We start from the raw sequence: 14,899 nt of genomic DNA on the forward strand, positions 1-14,899 counted from the left end.
AGCATGCTCCTACCACCAGAAGCAGATATGGAAGATGATGCAAAACCAGGGTTCTTTTCCCTTCCTGTTTCCCTTGCCTTCCCATCACCTCTTTCTCCAGCATAGGGATTCAGGTTTGGCTTTTACAGAATCCATGAGACTTTTTCTAAGACGGAAAATGAATCCCTGGTTAGCTCTATGGTCAAACAACATGTAAAACCTTAGCAACCGCCTAGCCCTAAGGGTCACGAAGGCTCTGATAAGGAGGTATGCCTGTTAACACAGCACCAAGCTGCAATTATAGATTTCTATTTGTAAGCTGCTCTATATATTCATGTTTATGTCAACTCTGATAAACTCTGTGTAATTCTTTTCATAGCATTCTGTTCTCAATTTACTGTTTATAAAGGATCAAAACAGAATAATTCCTTCAGGAGTTGTAAGACACAAAAAAGAGAAAGGGAAGTAACATTTCTTGAACACCTCCTCTGTGCTAAATACTGAGGTTTATGCTTTCCCATGCACAATTCCATTTATTCCTTGTAACATCCGGTGACACAGAAACAATTCCATTTATTTTATTAAAGGTTTCCTGACACGGATGAACTCAACATACAACTCTGATGACTGAATAACGAAAACTCAACTCTCATTCTTAAAAAATGTTTTCCACAGAGAATGAGTCCTGGGTTTCTGTGCAATGCCATAGATTTTTTTTTTCCCGTTGTTCCAAACCTCTGATATCCAAAGAGAAGGAAATGGGGGCCGGGGTGGAAAAGGAAAGGGGAAGAGGTCAAGAAACTGTTGGGAAAGGAGTCAACAGAAAAATCTGGGAAAGAAAAATGAAGGATGCTATTTCTCATCCTCAAAACTACTGTTAAAGCATATTCCCAAAAGACATTCCTGTCCCTAGCGAAGGAACCAGACGAAACTACGTGTGTGCCTGATAGGAGCAGATGTGTTTCCACAATCAATGGTGAGAGATAATAAAATGCTTTGATGGGAACTTCAAGGAATACAGTGTCAGCCTGGCATTATTTAATCTCACCATACCTGGCAGCCACAGGGACAGATTTCTGAGAGGTTTTGCTGTGACAAGAATAAAAGGATTCCAAACAGGAAATTCCTGCTGATGCTCTGTAGCTGGGTCTATTGTAAAGACTTCAAAATCAGCTTAAGCAACACAGCATTGAAGAATGGCTAACTGCTCACTTAATACCTCTGCTCCTTTGCCACAGTTCCAAAGCCACAACGACCTCGCCGCGGTAGAGGGTGATAATGCTGGGAGTGGAAGAATAAATAGGCGGAGTTCTGCACTTGGACAGCAGTGCACTGGAAGGGACAAGAGGTCAGTCAGCTTTAAGAGGCATTTTCCAAGTGACTGGCAAATAAATGCTTAGCGTATTCATCCCAGTTTACCAAGGAAGGGAGAATGAACTGCAACCATATTCTGCTGAGTTTTAATGGCAGACAGACTTGGTGGATACCTTTCAGGTTTATCCAGCTTTATTCAGCACATTCTTCTGCCAACTGAGCTGTAAAGTAACACTGTTTGACAAAACCAGCATAGATATCATGCAAGTCATTTGACTGTTTCTGCTTTTTCCCACCCCCCACACCCTCTAGCAAAGGGTAGATTTAACCAAATGATAGTATAATGCAGAGATTTTCTTTTTCTTTTTTTTATGCCAATCCAGATTTGGCCAATCTGGATTAGCAGTTAAACTGCTTTTTCTTTGGGATGTTTCCAAGTCTTTCTTCTTTAGCAGAATTCACTAACCCCTAACAACTAGTGCTTCTCCATGCTGCATCTTCCAGAAGTTACAGGGGAGTGGTGAGTGGTGATGAGTGTATAAAGTCTGTGAAGTCTGAAGCAAGACTACTTGAATTCACATTATGGCTCTGCCACTGTGTAATCTTGGGCGAGATAGTTAACCTATCAGTTTACTCATCTATAAACTAGGAAGCATTCTGCCTTGTAGGGCTTTTTTTTTTTTAATTTATTTTTATTTTTGAGACAGAGACAGACAGAGCATGAGCAGGGGAGGGGCAGAGAGAAAGGGAGACACAGAATCCGAAGCAGGCTCCAGGCTCCGAGCTGTCAGCACAGAGCTTGATGTGGGGCTCGAACTCAAGGACCGTGAGATCATGACCTGAGCCAAAGTAGGACACTCAACCGACTGAGCCACCCAGGAACTCCAACTGCCTTGTAGGGTTTTTATGCAGTTCAATGTCCTGATGCAGTCATATCACTTAACAGAATGCCTTGAATAGTATAGGAAAAGCTCTAAACACTCTCTCTCTCTCTCTCTCTCTACATATATATATATGTGTGTGTGTGTGTGTGTGTGTGTGTGTGTGTGTGTGTGTGTGTATGCTGTTATTGTAATCATTTGTTCTCATCAGGAAGTTTTATGATGGTCTTTTTTAAAAACCTTGTGGAAACTTCGTCTCCCCCTGTATTGAAACAGTAGTCAGCTTTTTCTTTAGTGCTAAGCAACATGCCACAAGTTCCCTTCCCTCTACCCATGAACTATGACTTCTGACCCATTTCTAATGGAGTGTTTCCTGGCTCCCTGTGACTCTAACAACAGACTGTTATTTCTTTGTATCTTGCAATGCAGTATTCTTTCCTCTATATCTAGCAGGAAAAAAGAATATAAGAGGGGAAAGCACAGGTGGAAAAAAAAAGACACTGAAAAGAAAGCTACATGTATCTCATGCTATGAACTTCTCCTGGTTTCTCATTTTGATAGTTGAGATTAGCCATGTATTTATGATGCATAGGTCACTTGCATTAGGGAAAAAAAGAAAAAAATTACAACCCTTTTGTCTTCAGATCTTATTTTAGTGTAGCTGTGCATACTTTTACACTCAGTAATTGATAAACCTTAAATTGTTAGGTGGTTTTAATAGAAACCTGGACCCATTAAAAAAAACCCAAACAAGTCTATCTCTGCAGATAGTAGCACCACTTTCTTGAGGCTTTCTGTATAAAGTGACTTACATTCACAAAAGCAGTGCCTTCAGCTAGAGGAGTTATTTTCTTTTTGGTACTCAATATCCCTGCAATTCTTGTTCATGAAAAAGAAATTGACTGCAAATGAAGAGAAGTAGGGAGGGAAAAAGAAAAGACAAAAAAGAAAGGAAAATGACTGATGTGCTCAAGACATCGGTGTGAAATCCGCATCTCCCTTTCGATTCATTCTGAATTCAGCAAGTGGTGCATGACACATGCCAAAGTTGGATCATGAGTACAAGCTGTACAGATGTGCCCATCTGGTATGCAGGTGTTTGCACTGAGTCTCCCCAGCCAAACTTCCAGGGGGTAGCATTTTTGTGGAGCTGGCTCCACGCTAGTAGAGGGGAAGAAAAAAAAGGAGACCACCCACTGATACTAAATAAATGGTGCCACTTCTTGGTTGACCACATACCCTCAAAGAGTGGTTCTTAAATTTCATATGCACCAAGATCACTTGAGCAGCTTTATAAAAATGCAGAACCTTGCGCCCCTGCCCAAGAGACTTATATTCAGCATATACCGATGTATGTTCCAGAATTCTCTTTTCAACAAACATTCTAGGTTGTTCTAACCTAAGTGTTCCTTAGTCTGCAGTTTGAGAAACATTACTCTAACACATAGAATAAAATGGGTAAAGGAACATCTAGGGGAAGGAAAGCAGTTTTATAAAGTTTGCAGCCTTCCTCCTCATTGTGTGAGTACTCCTCGTAACTTTGACAAACAGAATATTTAACCGGAAAACCGGGGGGGGCGGGGGGAAGTGTTTGATAAAGCAAACTCTGGGTATTAACAAATCATGTAACATTTTTTTGTCTCTATCACTTAGGTTTTATATGCACAAAGGGCAACTAAGCAAAACTCAGTTTTAGAATGCAAATGATACAGAGGTAGCGAAGATGGTAGCCTTGAACCCATTCACAAGTCCTTCCCCGTTTCACATGAATATTTGGCAACTGGTAACTATATCCTATGCCCTGGTGTTCAGTGCGTCTCTGTGAGAGCTATAAAATATGAACACGTATCCCTAATAATTCTTTGAAGTAGTTCTCAGCAACCAAGAGCCACTTACCTACTCACTTATCCCAAGATTGGGAAATAGAAGGAAAAGATACAACTGAGGAAACATTCAAGAACCAGATCATGGAAGTAATTTTTCAATCACGTTGAGTTTAGACTTTATTCAGTAGGTGATAGGAAATCATAGAAGCATTTTGATTAGAGAAAGGTAATGATCACAGTTATTTTAAAGATTCCACATAGGTTATAAACTCTGAGGGTTTTATATTAGTGTATATGAAAGAATTGTGCTGAAAACAAAATTGATGTGTTTAATAACATATTGATGTGATTAAATTACAAGTCATTAATATAATTATTCACATATCAATACACTCCTCCCTCATTTAAAGTAAAACAAACAAAAAACCAAAATCAGAATCTAGCTCTTCTCATTAGCTTTAAGAATACATTTCTAAGAATAATGTCCATTCAATAAACATTTATTTTCATGCCCATGTTATGTTAGGCACTCTGCTAGGTGTTGGGGAGCTAAACAGGGAGGGCCTCCACTCTCAAGGTGTTTATAGTCTGCTGAGACAGACACTGAACAAATAATCAAACAAGCTGTGGGTTTTCCAAAATGGCTCTTTGCTATTCCTGCTATTCCTAGCAATGCTGTGCTTTCATTGCTTTTAACGTGTGAGTCCTTTCCCTATTCCACCTTTCTTTAAGGGCACCTTTAATCATCAGAGGTCTCAAACTTGCTGCCTACAGATCTATTTTATTTGGCCCACACAATGGTAAGGTCCACTTTCTTAAAAAAAAAAAAAATTGAATTCCTTGCCAACATAAAATATGAGCGTCTGGTTTCTCTTGAATAATTGGTCATACTGACCCTCAATTACCATAAGGGAGCAAGTGCCCAGAGTTGCATAGCAGCTGTCTTCTTCAGAAATAATGTGTTCCACCTACTTAGCCACATTTAAGCCCGGTCCAAATCACCTCCTGACATGTGGGCCAAGGATCTATTGACATTGATCATCTCCCTTCAGTTGCTATTTTTCCTACCCCTGGCTCAGTTCACTCATCTACAGTACTTGCTAGCCTCTCTGAGACAGTTTAGTTTGCAACTCCCACTCCACAGAGAAAAACTCAGCAATCTTTTTACAAAATCCTCTCCGGCATGCTCTCTCACCTCATTGTACTGCTTGTCAAGATTCTAGACTAAGTAAATAAACAAAGATTGTTCATGAGTTTACTTATTCAAATATTCCATCAACTTCTCTCTCCAGCTGTGCCTTTCCTTAGATCCATTTGTCCCAAGCAAACCAGATTACTTATTGGTCAGTCCCAAATATGACCTGCTATTTTCACTGTCTTCAATCCTACTGGAATTTCTGTATCTAGAACTCAGGCCAGGTCCCTAAACTCTGTCTAATTCTGTCTATCCTCAGGTCCAATTCAAATCCCCCACCTCTTCCAGGAAGCCATTCCTGACTGCCTAGCTGGATGTGGTATAGCCTCCCTGTGAACTCTCACACCACCATACCAGAATCTCTGTAAGGACCTTCAAGCTTTCTACCTCACAACATACTTTCTACATTTCAACTCTCTGAAGGTAGGAATCCCATCTAATTTATCCTCCTTTTCTCACTTGCACAGCATATAGCAGAAAACAGTGATCATTTGCACAATAAATGAAGAGAGATTTTACAACTCGTTGTAAGGGGAATAGGAAGATGCTAAATGTATTAACTTCCTGTAAGTTATCTCTAGTTGTTTTCAATGCTCAATCCACACAGAGGTGCACTTGTTTAGGATTGTTTTATAATTGAATTATTATTCCCTACTTTTCCCATCCTACACGTGTGTCCAGTGGAAACATGTTCATCCATTTCATGTGTTTTTTCAGTCCCTTACTTAGGAATCTAGTCCAAGAGATTTTCTCTTTCCTCTCTTTAAAATGTTACACAGAATAACTTTAAGTCTTGGTTCTAGACTCTTGAGCTATAACAAAGTTTGGGATTTATCTTGTTTTCCTTGACTCTAAGCCCTCAAGGGCACAAACTCTTAGCCATCATGTCTTGTATGACTAAATAAATGTTTCTGTTACAAGTGCCTTTCATTTAAATTTACGATCTATTTAGACATTGAATTCTTTTGAGCTAGAATGTATTCTTGTGATTTTGGTATTAATATTAGTTTCTCCCCGTGTAAAGGCTATATGCTTTTCTATAAAATGAAAAAAAGAAAAAGATACGCTAAGAAGTTAGGTTTCTTATGCAACTTCACACACTTAGTTACCAGAATCACCTAGACTATTTCAGTTGTGACTGGAATGGGCAGAAAATATAAGTCTATCATTTTGAAAAGTGACCTTGTGTACCCCCACCCCCACTGTTCTAGGCAAGAGTGTCCTGAAACTACCAGTTATCCATTCAGCCATTCAATTAGCACCTCTTGAGAGCTGTGTGCTAAAGTACCTGAGGCACACACACAAAATTTCCGTGTGTTCGGTACTTATCAGTTTCACTCCCAAGGTCAAAGGAGATTAATTTTTTTCTTCTTTTTATAAGGCAGCCTTTCAATCACAATCTTGTTTCCAACAATCTTGCCTCCACACTCTTGGTCTGTATACTTTATTCCTTGTCAGCCAGCCATTTTAAAGTAAAAATAAATAAATCAAAATAAAATGCAAACAGTTCTCTTCTAGAGGGTGAGAGATTTCAGAGCCCAATGAGCCCACAGGCAGATCACTTATAACTATGCAGCTTAGTCACAGAGTCCAACTTGGCAAATGGTAATGTGCAAGCCTGTTTTTTAGTTCCAACCTGTTTCATACTCAGGCTAGCCCAGCTATTTCCCTTATTTCCAATTCCTTGGGGATGCCAGATCCTTTCTGGCTAAATCCCAAGTGCAACGCCCTAAACTCAAGGCACAGCTTTACTTCTTTGCCTCAACCTGAAGCCCCTAAGCTGATGGCTTCTCCTTTTGTTGTTTTGTCATCAGACCCTCTCCTGAATGCCTCTTAGCACACAGCCCAGGTCTATTTCCACCAATTCCTGTCCCCTTCTGCTCTTAATTCAAATCTCATTTCCTCTCTCTTTACTGTTTCTAAGCAGATTCTCTAGTTCTCTTTCTCTCCCAAACCTGGCCAGTCACATTGTGTCCTGGTATCATTTCCTGATGTCAGTCAGCCCCAACTCCTCTTAATCTTCTGTTGATACATGGCAAGCTCTTTTTTATGATTGTTTGCCAAACCCTTGTGTTTCTAATATAAGGAATAAAGAGGTGAAAAAAAAAAAAACTAAAAGTCCTTCCATTAATGTACTTTTGGTGAGGAAAGTTAGCATAGAATGGGTAAAGAAACAAAGTCATTAAGCTTAGAATATTAGTTATTCAGTACATATAAATAACAAGCAGATATTAAGGCAGTGTTTCTCAAAGTATGGTTCAACAGACCACCTTTCTCAGAATCATTTGTGGGAAAGAGAGTGGGGCAGGGTGCTGCTTGACATAATCTTGGGCTGTACCCCAGATAGACAACCAAAATCTCTGAGGACCTACTAAGAATCTGAGTTCTTGACACACTCCTAGTTCTTCTTCTTCTAATGCACATTCAAATTTAAGAACAATGTACATTGTCTCTATTGTCCTTTAAAAGCAGTTATTCTTTACCTCATGTTTGCTCCACTTCTACTCTTTAAGTTTCTTCTATACTCGATACGGTATTTAATATATGCGTTTATAGATATTGGAGATATAGTAGAGAATAAATGGACAAGTTCCTTCCTCATGAATCTTACATTTTGGTGGAAAAAAGAGACCCTTGGTCATCATATTAAGAGAGCAAAATGAAAATTGATGAAGAGTCTCAGCCACTTCCTGGGGAATAAAGATTATGTACAAATACACACAAGGGCATTTATATATATATATATATATATATATATATATATATATATATATATATATATATATAATTTTTTAATGTATTTCTATAGTCACATAAAATCAGGAAACATAAAATGAAAAATTTACAATAGCTAGAACAATTGTTTTTTGTTATTTTAATTCGGAGGACTTGCTTTAGATTTTTCTAGAATGTTTTTAGAGTATTACTTTAGAGACTTTCATATGGACTAAAAATTTATCCATTCTTACTGAGATTAAAATTTTTAGGGGCACCTGGCTGGCTAAGTCAGAAAAGTGTGTGACTCTTGATCTTGGGGTCTTGAGTTCTAGCCCCATGTTGGGTGTAGACATTACTTAAAAAAAAATTAAATACCAATCAGTAAGAGAGAAATTCCTAGTGATGAACATAAATCTCAATCCACCCATCAGAAAAGCAGCACCAAGAGAAAGCATGTGATTCAGCAAACAGGCACAGAGCATGTACCCAGGGTATACACCGCTGGATGTGTGCACATGCCTGCTCCCCAGCCTCCAAGACAACCATTTGCTACAAATCCACACCAGACTCATTTGAAATTGTTGGGTCTGATATAGATATAGATATAGATATAGATATAGATATAGATATATTGATATGGAGAGTCCATGTCCATATGGATATGGAGAGTCACAAATACCTCTCTGGATTTAAGTAGCAATTAAGGGAGACAAAGGTGAAAAGCATAAAGGCATAAAAGTATCTCTGAGCCAAGCTACCAGCTTAACTCAACTTCTTTGCTCTTGCACAAAGATATATTTCATTTGGCAGTGAGAATATATGTGTGACCAATACAAATGCTGAGGATCTAAAAATCAGCCAGCAATCCCTGGGCCATTTCAGCTGTGTTTCTACTTCACAAGGCCTCTTGGGGACTGGTGGGAGCAGGTGTGAAGTTCCAGTTTATTAACAAGTTAAGTCAGTATTGCTGTGCATTTTGAGGGGTCTAATAGACTGGCCAATCTCAATGAATATAGAGTAGTGTTGCACTGGACAGACACAAAAGAAATTAAAATACCACATTATTACTATTACAGAGTGACTGGTTAGATGTCTACTATATTCCAGACATTGTGCTAAGTGATTTAGAAGCATCATAAAGTTTGTTAAATTATTTAAATAAATCAGTAAGTATTTTTTTCTGGATAAAGAACATTGACATTTGTAGCTGACTATGAGGATCCAGCCTATATCTAAGAAAATCTCTAATTTGTCTTCTCTACATAGGAAGTCTTAATTCCTTGCTTTGCTTTGCCAACAGAGCTTAAAATTTGGACCATGCTATCTGCTGAGTACAGTGTAACCAATGAGGCTGATCCATGAAAAGATTTCAGAATGTTAACATTGATTTACTGTAATTGAGAGGGCACCAGAAGGAAGAAAATAGAACATTAGGTATTAGTGTTAGACACAACTTTAAGACCTGTTTAATCCATCCCCCTAATTTTTAATTGAAAAAAAAAGAATGAGGACCAAAGACATATTGATTTTGTATGGTCTTCCATATTTCCTTATGTATTCATTTTTTGCTTTCAGCATGGTTCCCAGCCAAATAGAACTCATGTACTGTTCTTGTCCTTTCTAGAATTTGTGGGCTATGTAGCCAGCTCACAGGACTGAGAGGCTAAAAAAGCCACCAGTCTTTTTAGAACTGGCAGCCATGGAGGATCATACTGGCATATCTTAGAACCACAGCTATTTCTAATTGTGGCTGGCTGGAATGGATTTTGTAACTTGGAGGTATTAAAGTTTATTTGGACTAAAATTTATGCATTGTGGCATTGGGATATGATGAAGAATTAAGGACAAAAGAAAATACATGTCAATAATGACTCCAATTATCTTGACTTATATTTGTGTCAACTGCATCAAAATAGAGCTTCTCCATTCACAATTATTATTGGAGGGTGGAAGATGGAAAACGACGTCTGCTAACACATGGATTTCTGATCATTTAGCCCACCATTGAAAAATGTGTAAAGTTCTTTTCTGTTTTCCATTCCTTTTTTAAACAAGGAGAGTAGTTTGAACCCACATGTTCCAAAGAGAGTCCTAGAAACCAGCCAGCCCCCACAAAGACTATGGAATTCATTCTGAGAAGATTCAGAGGAACATGTTATCTCCAAATATCTGAAGGCCTATCATGCAGGGAAACCAAGATTTGTTCTTTTGTTGCTAAGGAATAGTATCAATAAGAGGTCCAGTTATTGTTGAGTACCCACCAGTATCAGGCACTGCAAGGGCTTTTAATACATTATCTGCAATTCTTGTATCCACCTCAAAGTAGATAAGGCTAGCCCATTTTATACATGAAAACAAGGGGTGAGGGCACAGAGTGGTTAAGCTGTGTTCTCAAAGTCACATTCTGAGTAATTGATAGGAATTCTAATTAATAGAGGTCTCTCTCCACATCAATAGGCCACAATTTCACCTTTCCATTTGCTCAGGCCAAAAAACTTGAATTCACCTCTGAGTCCTCTTTTTGTCTCACACTCAGTATCTAAGCTTTCAGCAGACTCTATCTGCTCTTCTTTCAAAATATATTTGAAGTCTGAGTCATTCTCACCACCTCCTCTATCTATTGCCAGCTTTCTCTAAGTGCCCTGCACATCCTATCCGTGTTATTAGATACTTTCCTCCAAACTGCCTTCCCAGCTTCTGCTCATGGCCCTGGCTGGTCTGCCTTTAATACAGAAAAGGTAAGTTCAAGTGTATCAGTCCTCTTTTGAAAGATATCCAGTGAAATCCTAGCTCAATATGGATAAAAGCCTTATTACTACAGTTGGCTATATAAGACCCTACCCAATCTGGCTGCTCTTACGTCCAGCCTCCTTGCCACTCCTCAGTAACCCTGGCTTGGGGCCTTTGAACTTGCTGTATCATCTGCCTGAAATGCTCTTCTCTGAAATATCTGATGAGCTTTTCTCACTTCTACCTCCTTCAGGTTATATTCAAAATCACCATCTTCAGTGAGGCTTTCCTGACCACTCAATTTTAAATTACAATCTGCCTACCGAGCTTTATTTCTTTTCCTGTAGTACATATCGCCACCTAACAGGCCATACTTTTTAAATTTTTCCTTTAATCTGTCTTCTCTTCTCCTACTACAATGTGAGTTCTATGAGAGCAGGGTTTTTTTCTGTTTACTTCTGTCTGTCTAGCACCTAAAAAATTTTCTGGCACCTACTAGGCATTCCATAAATGTTGAATAAGTTACTATGTCCCATGACCATGGGGTCCCCCTGAACCACTCTCACTTGAAGACAGACATCACTAAGTCAAGGCCCTCAGCATTATGGAAATACAAACTATCAAGGCTGAAATAATTATCTGATTTTTCCAAGTAGGACCAATGGGGGGAAACTAAAGGAAACGCAGAAATTTTTCTCAGAGTGGATTCAAAAATGTAGCAGAGCTATATGAAGTCAGGTTGGAACATAAACCACACATTAGAAATTAGTGTGGGTAAGGGGAGGGATAAATTATTAAACTTAAAAGACCTTCCCAAGCCTGGAATTCTGTGATTCTCAACTTTGTTCAACCTTAGTCTGGGCTCATGTTCTGAAGCCATAATATCTTCTCCACCTGGACACTCTGAGCTACCCTCCAGCAGATACAGGGCACAATAGTATCTGTTTATGAGGGGCACTGTGCATTTTCCCCTAGCATCAGACTAAAGGTTAGAGAATGAATGAATAAATACCCCATTGTGCCCCAGATCCTAGGGAACAAGGTAAGTCAGGAGCCAGAGTGAGTCTTTAGGGAAAGTTCATAAGCAAGGCAGCCAGGAAAGTGAGATTGCCTTTTGTGGCTCACATCACTGCATTTTATTGTCTCTGCAGTATGGTGAGAATTCCTTCCTAGGAGACATTAAAGGGCCTATGTAATCTCTGGAAGTATCTGGAAGACTTTTTGACTGATCATTCCTCCCCATATTTAGTACCTTGCAAACAATCTCAAATTTTCTGAACAGATACAATAAAATTAGGCAAAATGATTCTTTCATTTACAATACGGTAGACAATTGAACATTGTAGGGGTTAGGAGCATCAATTCCCCACACAGGTGAAAATCTGTGTATAATTTATGACTCCCCAAAAACTTAACTACCAATAACATACTGTTGATTGGAAGCCTTACCACTAAATAGTTGATTAACATAAGTTTTGCACATTATATGTTATATATGCTATATTCTTTTTTTAATGTGTATTTCTGAGAGTTAGAGAGAGAGAGAGAGAGAGAGAGAGAGCAGAAGAGGGGCAGAGAGATAGAGGATCCAAAGTGGATCTGTGCTGACAGCAGAAAGCCCAATGCGGGGCTGGAACTCACAAACCGTGAGATCATGACCTCAGCCGAAGTTGGACACAACCAACTGAGCCACCCAGGCACCCCATATATACTATATTCTTACAATAATGGAAACCAGGAAAAAAGAAAATGCAAGAAAATTGCAAGGAAGAGAAAATACATATACATTTCTGTACTATATTTATTGAGAAAAAAAATCCGTGTTATAAGTGGGCCAGCGCAGTTCAAACCTTTCCTATTCTAATGTCTACTTTTTTTTTTCAACTTCTTTTAAATTTTAGGTAGTTAACATGTAGTGTAATATTGATTTCAGGAATAGAATTTAGTGATCCATCACTTACACACAACACAACAGTGCTCAACACAGGTGCCCTCCTTATTACCCATCACCCATTTAGCCCATCCCCACTCCCACCTCCCCTCCAGCAACCTTCAGTTTGTTCTTAATAATTAAAGAGTCTCTTATGGTTTGCTTTTCTCTCTTTTTCCCCCTTCCTCCATGTTCATACATTTTGTTTCTTAAATTCCACAAATGAGTAAAATCATATGGTATTTGTCTTTTTCTGACTGACTTATCTCGCTTAGCATAATACCCTCTAGCTCCATCCACGTTGCTGCAAATGGCAAGATTTCATTCCTTTTTACTGGCTGAGTAATAATCCATTGTACATACATACCACATCTTCTTTTTCCATTCATCAGTCGATGGACATTTGGGCTCTTTCTATAATTGGATGTTATTCATAATGCTGTCATAAACATCAGGATACATGTACCCCTTCAAATAAGTATTTTTGTATTATTTGGGTAAATACCTAGTAGCACAATTGCTGGGTCATGGGGTAGTTCTATTTTTCACTTTTTGAGCAACTTCCATACTGTTTCCCAGAGTGGCTACACCAGTTTGCATTCCTACCAATAGTGTAAGAGGGATTCCCTTTCTCTGCTTCCTCACCACCATCTGTTATTTCCTATGTTGTTAATTTTAGCCATTCTGACAGGTGTGAGGTGGTAGCTCATGATTTTGATTTATATTTCCCTGACAATGAGTGATGCTGAGCATCTTTTCATAAGTCTGTTAGCCATCTGGATGTCTTCTTTGGAAATATCTATTGGAAATATCTATTCATGTCTTCCCATTTCATCACTGGATTATTTGTTTTTGGGTGTTGAGTTCAATAAGTTCTTTATAGATTTTGGATACTAACCCTCTATCAGTCATTTAATTTACAAATATTTTCTCCCATTCTGTAGGTTGCCTTTTAGTTTTCTTGATTGTTTCCTTTGCTGTGTAGAAGATTTTTATCTTGATTAAGGCCCAATAGTTCATTTTTGCTGTTCATTTTGCTATTACCGCCTCTGGCATGTCTAGTAAGAAGTTGCTACAGCTGAGATCAAAGAAATTTAATGATTTCCTATCTCACATTTAGGCCTTTTGTCCATTTTGAATTTATTTTTGTGCATTATGTTAGAAGTGGTTCAGTTACATTCATCTGCATGTTGCTGTCTAGTTTTCCCAATGCCATTTGTTGAAAAGACTTTTTTCCATTGGATATTATTTCCTGCTTTGTTAGAGATTAGTTGACCATATAGTTGTGGGTCCATTTCTGCATTTTCTGTGTTGTTCCGTTGGTCTATGTGTCTTTGTTTTTTTCATTTTTGCCAGTACCATACTGTTCTGATGACTACAGCTTTGTAATATAGCTTGAAATCCAGGACTGTGATGCCTCCAGCTTTGTTTTTCTTTTCCACAATTGCTTTAGTTATTTGGGGTATTTTGTGACTCCATACAAATTTTAGGATTGTTGATTCTAGCTCTGTGAAAAATGCTGGTGGATTTTGATAGGATTGTACTGAATATGCAGATTGCTTTGGGTAATGTGGGCATTTTAACAAATATTTGTTTTTCCAACCCATGGGCATGGAATGTTTTTCCATTTCTATGTCATCTTCAATTTCTTTCATCTTTCAATTTCTTTCTTTCAAGTTCTATAGTTTTTAGAGTACAGATCTGTTACCTCTTTGGTTAGGTTTATTCCTCTAAGTATCTTATGGTTTTTGGTGCAGCTGTAAGTGGAATTGATTCCTTTTATTTCTCTTTCTGCTTTTTCATTATTGATGTATAGAAATGCAATTGACTTCTATATGTTAATTTTATATCCTGTGACTTTGTGGAATTTGAGTACCAGTTCTAGCAATTTTCTTGGTGGAATCTTCTGCACCTATTGACAGGATCATATAGTTCTTATCCTTTCTTTTATTAATGTGAGGTATCATCTTGCTTTATTTGCAAATATTGAACCATCCCTGCAGGAATAAATCCCACTTGAGTGTGGTGAATAATTCTTTTAATGTACTGTTGGATTAGATTTGCTAGTATCTTGTTGAGAATTTTTGCCTCCATATTCATCAAGGATATTGGCTTATAATTCTTCTCAATTGGGGTCTTTGTCTGGTTTTGGAATCAAGGTAATGCTGGCCTCATAGAATGAGTTTGCAAGTTTTCCTTCCATTTCTATTTTTTGGCACAGTTTGAGAAAAGTAGGTATTAACTCTTATTTAAGTGTGTGGAAGAGAGTCACCTGGGTGGCTCAGTCAGTTGAGCATCTGACTTTGGCTCAGATCATGATCTCACT

The 14,899-nt window shown here is 38.3% G+C and overlaps 1 long non-coding RNA gene across 10 annotated transcripts in view; it reads left to right on the forward strand.

Moving 5' to 3' along the window:
• Window positions 1–14,899, forward strand: part of LOC109502461 — a 306,856-nt gene that overhangs the window by 157,679 nt on the left and 134,278 nt on the right. For 8 of the 10 annotated variants that reach the window (XR_006583358.1, XR_006583356.1, XR_006583355.1 and 5 more), the window contains 2 exons: window positions 1,218–1,327; window positions 5,455–5,618. The exons of 1 other annotated variant lie outside the window; for it this stretch is intronic. This is a non-coding gene — a long non-coding RNA (uncharacterized LOC109502461). The remainder of the gene's footprint in view (window positions 1–1,217; window positions 1,328–5,454; window positions 5,619–14,899) is intronic. One more of the 10 variants, XR_006583357.1, reaches the window with a different exon arrangement.

This window comes from Felis catus, chromosome A1, assembly GCF_018350175.1.
Source record: "Felis catus isolate Fca126 chromosome A1, F.catus_Fca126_mat1.0, whole genome shotgun sequence".
Taxonomy (NCBI): domain Eukaryota; kingdom Metazoa; phylum Chordata; class Mammalia; order Carnivora; family Felidae; genus Felis; species Felis catus.